At 37.9% G+C, this 6,913-nt stretch overlaps 1 non-coding gene across 1 annotated transcript; it reads right to left on the bottom strand.

Annotated features, from left to right (window-relative positions):
* Positions 1-5,970: 5,970 nt before the first annotated feature.
* On the bottom strand, positions 5,971-6,078 carry LOC130942806 (small nucleolar RNA R71). The gene has a single exon (XR_009071356.1). It is a non-coding gene; the product is annotated as a small nucleolar RNA R71 (small nucleolar RNA).
* Between the last annotated feature and the right edge of the window lie 835 nt (positions 6,079-6,913).

Genomic DNA, 6,913 nt, shown 5'->3' with positions numbered 1-6,913 from the left:
GTTAAGTAAAGCTTATCAAACGAAACTCAACCGGAGTAAAAGTGAAAAATCATTTCTTTTCAAAATTTAAAAAATACCCAAATACATAATCAAATGAAGATGTGCATTGGAACTATAGTAAAATCACTAGAAAGTCAATTTGTAATTTAAAGTAAACGCAGTTTTGCAAACCAGTAAAAGCACAGGCGAGGTATTAGAATTAAATAGTTGTTAAGCTGTATAAGAAATCCTCAAAGTCTTATATATACAGATAAGTATATATCTAACCAACAGCAATTTGGATAAAAAATCTCAAAATTGGCTATAATCATTGTCAAATAAGAGGAAAACTGAATCAACAATTTCTCTAATAATGGACTCAGAATCCCGGAGTTAAAATGCACAGTGCATAAGGACAAGTTCAAAGCCATATCAAAGAATACATGAATCGAGAAAAATTCAAACAGAGGAAGATAGAGGCAACAAGGATTTTAAACAAGCATATGCACTTAAGATCAAACAAGAATGCATATGAATAGAGAAACAGAGTGGAAACATCAAATTACTTTTCAAGAGGAGTAGCAAATAAGAACTTCAAGTTAGGATATGAAAGAACAGGTCGACTCGAACAAAATCCAATATACACAACTGAATAGCCTCGAGAAATAGTTTCTAATGTTCCCAAAACCAGCGATTTGCTTTACTCAAAACTCGTATATCATCTATGATAACCCATTAGTGCTTTCATATACAAAATTCACTAGTATTAAGCCGGCCAAACTTAATACCAAGAATCATGCAACGCAAGACTAACAGCGTTAATCAATAGATCGTCATGTGCATAAACCTCTAATTCTCATCATTCGACAAGACCTAATACATGACAAACGCTCAGAGTATGCAATTGAAGCATAGTCGGTCCATTCCTCAGGCTCTACAGGAAAGACCGCTCTGATACCATAATGTAACACCCTAACTACCAAAGCTCACACTTCCGGCTGCGCGACTCTGATAGCTCGGACATTACGACGACACTTATACTATTTAATACTAAAATATGAGCCTGTTTTAAAACTTTAAACCGCAAAATCGCTCCCAAAAAATCCTTTTGCTATACAACATACACCCATACATACCATACAACTTACAGAAACCCATAAAGAGTACATCCATATATATATATATATATATATATATATATATATATATATATATATATATATATAATATTACAAGCATGAACCAATACAATTCCTACCCCTCTTACAAAATATACCAATAAAGGCGAGGGTACAAAAATAATAAGTTAAAGCAATACAGAGCATTTCAATAACAACTAAATAAACTCTTCGTAACTTTTGCGTCCATATCTTGAAAGGGAAAAAATGTAAGGGGTGATAACATCATCCCCGAAAGGGTTCTCAGTAGAGGATTTTTGGGAATTACTGTAATAGGATACGTGAAGATAAACCGTACCAGTGATTAATAACTATCTTATGCCTCTTTTCAAAAACAACGGTTTACAATAAAAGTAAAGTCGGAAATCTTTTCTGAAAGAGGAACCGTTCAATTCTCAAAAACTCAAAAGCCTTTCAAAAAGGTTTATCTATGCTGAACCAAAATAACCTTTCATATTTTTCCAAACCAGAAATGCAAAACCAAAACCAACCATCAGTCCATCTCATTTCAACCACGGTCCTAGGCCCAAACAATCCAACCATCAACCAATCACCACAATTCAACAGAGTCCCAGTTGCAAACACAGATAGGAAGTTCAAGCACAAACAAACAATTACAACAAGTAGAACAATTAGCAGTTAATCACAAAGGCAAACCAAGAACAATATGCACACCCAAACAATGTCACATAGATGCATATGATGCATGTCTGGCCTAGTGGCTGATGATATCATCTGTCGGTTATCAAGCAAACGCGACGTGTTCGGTAGCTAACCCGGGCACAGTCTCTCTGTTGCGCATTAATATTATTAGAGGGTATCTGCGCACTGTCGCCATTAGAGGGTATCTGCGCCCTGTCGCCATTAGAGGGTATCGGTGCCCTGTCACCCTTCCAACCAGAGAGAAAACACAAGCATACTGATGAGCGGATAATTTGTATACTTTTTGGCATTGTTTTTAGTATGTTTTTGATATCTTTTAGTTAGATTTTAGTACATTTTTATTAGTTTTTATTTAAAATTCACTTTTCTGGACTTTACTATGAGTTTGTGTGTTTTTCTGTGATTTCAGGTATTTTCTGGCTGAAATTGAGGGACCTGAGCAAAAATCTGATTCAGAGACCAAAAAGGACTGCAGATGCTGTTGGATTCTGACCTCCCTGCACTCGAAGTGGATTTTCTGGAGCTACAGAAGCCCAATTGGCGCGCTCTCAACGGCGTTGGAAAGTAGACATCCAGGGCTTTCCAGCAATATATAATAGTCCATACTTTGTCCAAGATTTGATGGCCCAAACCCGCGAAGCAATCCGGCCTCAGGAATTCCAGCGTTAAACGCCGGAACAGGAATAAAAGTTGGAGTTAAACGCCCAAACTGGCATGGGAGCTGGCGTTTAACTCCAGAAAAGGTCTCTACACGAATTTCCTTGATTGCTCAGCCCAAGCACACACCAAGTGGGCCCGGAAGTGGATTTTTATGTCATTTACTCATTTCTGTACACCTTAGGTTACTAGTTTACTATTAATAGGACCTTTTACTATTGTATTAGTAGACTTTGGTAGCTATCTTCACTTTTATGCTATCTTAGATCTTTGGGAGGCTGGCCATTCGGCCATGCCTGGACCTTATGCTTATGTATTTTCAACGGTGGAGTTTCTACACACCATAGATTAAGGGTGTGAAGCTCTGCTGTACCTCGAGTATTAATGCAATTACTATTGTTCTTCCATTCAATTCCGCTTGTTCTTTTACCAAGATATCACTTGTTCTTCAACATGATGATGGTGATGATTGACGCCCATCACCACTCTCACCTATGAACAAGGTGACTGACAACCATTCTTGTTCTACAAGCATTCGAGGCTTAGTGAATATCTCTTGGATTCTTCGGAGTCTTCGTGGTATAGGCAGGACCTGATGGCAGCATTCAAGAGAATCCGGAAGGTCTAACCTTGTCTGTGGTGTTCTGAGTATGATTCAATGACTGAATGACTGTGACGTGCTTCAAACCCTGAGGGCGGGGCGTTAGTGATAACGCAAAAGAATCATTGGATTCTATTCCGCGCCTGATTGAGAACCGACAGATGAATTCCGCTATGCCGTGACAGGACATATGCAATCGCTTTCACTGAGAGGATGGGAGGTAGCTGCTGACAACAGTGAGACCCTACACGAGCTTGCCATGGAAAGGAGTAAGAAGGATTGGATGAAGGCTGTAGGAAAGCAGAGAGACGGAAGGGAAGGCATCTTCATACACTTGTCTGAAGCTCTTACACCAATGATATACATAAGTATCACTATCTTTATCTTTATGTCATTTTCGTTCATCATCATACATTTGAGTTTGCCTGACTAAGATTTACAAGATGACCATAGCTTGCTTCAATACTAACAATCTCCGTGGGATCGACCCTTACTCACGTAAGGTTTATTACTTGGACGACCCAGTGCACTTGCTGGTTAGTTGTGCGAAGTTGTGTAATGCCATGGTATTGACCGCACCAAGTTTTTGGAGCCATTACCAGGGATTATGAGAGTTGTGAAAAAGTATAGTTCACAATTTCGCCGACCAAGTTTTTGGCGCCGTTGCCGGGGATTGTTCATGTTTTGAGCAAGCTTTTGGTAACATCAGAGCCAAGATCCGGCAACAACATCAAATTTTTGGTGTTATTGCCCGGGATTGTTTAGGCTGGACAACTGACGGTTCATCTTGTTGCTTAGATTAGGTATTTTTTTTCGAAATTCTTGAAGGTGAATTCTAGAGTTTCATGATGATTTGTTGAGATCTGGCTGGCTGAGAAGCCATGTCTAATCTGATTGGACCGAGGTTTCAACTTATCACCACAAGAGCTTGTTGATTTCGTATCAATCTTGCTTTTGGAGCAGTGATCTGCTAAGGCTTGGCTGACCTTTGGTCATGTCTAGTGTTTTGGACCGAAGCTTTCTTTGAAAGCTTGGCTGGCTGTGAAGCCATGTCTAATTCCTGGACCGGAGTCTTAGACTAGCATTGCACTGATTCCTGGAATTCTCATTAAGAATTTTGATACCTTTTTCCACTTAATTTTCGAAAAATACAAAAAAATTTGCAAAACCATAAAATCCCAAAAATATTTCTTGTTTGAGTCTAGAGTCTCATCTTAAGTTTAGTGTCAAATGCATGTTTTTGTTATATTTTTCGAATCCATGCATATATTTCTTTGTTTTGATCTTTGAATTCTATTGACTTGAAGTATTTTGTGTGTCTCATATGCATTTTCATATTGTTAGTGTCAGTAGTACACAAACTGCTAAGTTTGGTGTCTTGCATGCATTGTTATTTGATTCTTGTTGCATTTTAAATTATTAAAAATCCAAAAATATTTTTAATTTGTGTCTTTTCAAGTCAATGATACAAAGGATTGAAGATTTAGAACATACTGCAGAGGAATTATACAGAAAAAGCTGAGCATTCAAAAATGCCCAGTGAAGAAGGCAGACTGGCGTTTAAACGCCAGCCAGGGTACCTGGTTGGGCGTTTAACGCCCAAAGAGGTAGCATTTTGGGCGTTAAACGCCAGAATGTATACCATTCTGGGCGTTTAACGCCAGGATGGTGCTAGGGAGAAGATTTTGTTTTCAAATCAATTTTTTTCAAATTTTTCAAAATCAAATCTTTTTCAAATCAAATCTTTTCATCAAATGTTTTCAAAATCAATTTCTTTCCTTTTTAAAAGATACTTACTAACAATTAATGATTTGATTGAACATCTCAAATTTGTTACCTTTTCTGTTGAGAAAGGTTTTTAATGTTTGAATCATATCTTTTCTTGTTAGGCAAGTCATCAATTTTTAAATCATATCTTTTCAAATTGTTTTTAAAATCATATCTTTTCAAATAGTTTTCAAATCATATCTTCTCAATCACATTTTTTTTCATATCTTCTTAACCACATCTTTTTCAAATAACTTTCAATCAAATCTTCTTAATTTCTAATTTCAAATTCTTTTTCAAAAATCACTTAATTTCTTTTCCACTTTTATTTTCGAAAATTAATTAATGTTTTTCAAATAATTTCAAAATTTTTCACTTGATTTTCGAAAATAAACTTCCCTCCTTCCCACATCCTTCTATTTATGGAGTGCCACTCCTTCTCAATGCACAATTCGAACCTTATCTAACTAAAGTTCGAATTTATCTTCTCCTTCTTCTTTCTATTTCTCTTTCCTCTGACACTTAAAGGAATCTCTATACTGTGACATAGAGGATTCCACATTTTCTTGTTCCCTTCTCTTTCATATGAGCAGGAGCAAGGACAAAGGCATTCTTGTTGAAGCTGATCCTGAACCTGAAAGGACTTTGAAGAGAAAGCTAAGAGAAGCCAAAGCACAACTCTCTTTAGAGGACCTGACCGAATTCTTCAAGGAAGAAAACATGGCAGCAGAAAACAACAACAATGCAAACAATGCAAGGAAGGTGCTGGGTGACTTTACTGCACCTACTCCTGATTTTTATGGGAGAAGCATCTCTATCCCTGCCATTGGAGCAAACAACTTTGAGCTTAAGCCTCAATTAGTTTCTCTAATGCAACAGAATTGCAAGTTCCATGGACTTCCAATGGAAGATCCTCATCAGTTTTTAGCTGAATTCTTGCAAATCTGTGACACAGTCAAGACTAATGGGGTTGACCCTGAAGTCTATAGACTGATGCTATTCCCTTTTGCTGTAAGAGACAGAGCTAGAATATGGTTGGACTCTCAACCTAAAGAAAGCCTGGACTCATGGGAAAAGCTAGTCAATGCCTTCTTGGCAAAATTCTTTCCACCACAAAGATGGAGTAAGCTTAGAGTGGAAGTCCAAACCTTTAGACAAAAGGATGGAGAATCCCTCTATGAAGCTTGGGAAAGATACAAACAATTAATCAGAAAATGTCCTTCTGACATGCTTTCTGAATGGAGCATCATAGGTATTTTCTATGATGGTCTCTCTGAACTATCTAAGATGTCCTTGGATAGCTCTGCAGGAGGATCTCTTCATCTGAAGAAGACGCCTACTGAAGCTCAAGAACTGATTGAAATGGTTGCAAATAACCAATTCATGTACACTTCTGAAAGAAATCCTGTGAACAATGGGACTAGTCAGAAGAAAGGAGTTCTTGATATTGACACTCTGAATGCCATTTTGGCCCAGAATAAAATATTGACTCAACAAGTCAATTTGATTTCTCAAAGTCTGTCTGGAATGCAAAATGCACCAAACAGTACTAAGGAAGCTTCATCTGAGGAAGAAGCTTATGATCCTGAGAACCCTTCCATGGAAGAGGTAAATTACCTAGGAGAACCCTATGGTAACACCTATAATTCTTCATGGAGAAATCACCCAAATCTTTCATGGAAGAATCACGAGAGACCTCAACAAGGTTTCAATAACAATGGTGGAAGAAACAGGTTTAACAATGGCAAGCCTTTTCCATCATCTTCTCAGCAACAGACAGAGAGCTCTAAGCAGAATAATTCTGACTTAGCAACCATGGTCTCTGATCTGATCAAAACCACTCAAAGTTTCATGACTGAAACTAGATCTTCCATTAGGAATTTGGAAGGACAAGTGGGTCAGCTGAGCAAGAAAATTACTGAACTTCCTCCAAGCACTCTCCCATGTAACACTGAAGAAAATCCAAAAGGAGAGTGCAAAGCCATAAACATGGCCGAATTCTGGGAGGAAGAAGAGGCAGTGAACGCCACTGAGGAAGGCCTCACTGGACGTCCACTGGCCTCTAATG

This window comes from Arachis stenosperma, chromosome 7 (genome assembly GCF_014773155.1).
Source record: "Arachis stenosperma cultivar V10309 chromosome 7, arast.V10309.gnm1.PFL2, whole genome shotgun sequence".
NCBI classification, from domain to species: domain Eukaryota; kingdom Viridiplantae; phylum Streptophyta; class Magnoliopsida; order Fabales; family Fabaceae; genus Arachis; species Arachis stenosperma.
This window is presented reverse-complemented; position numbering and strand designations above follow the sequence as displayed.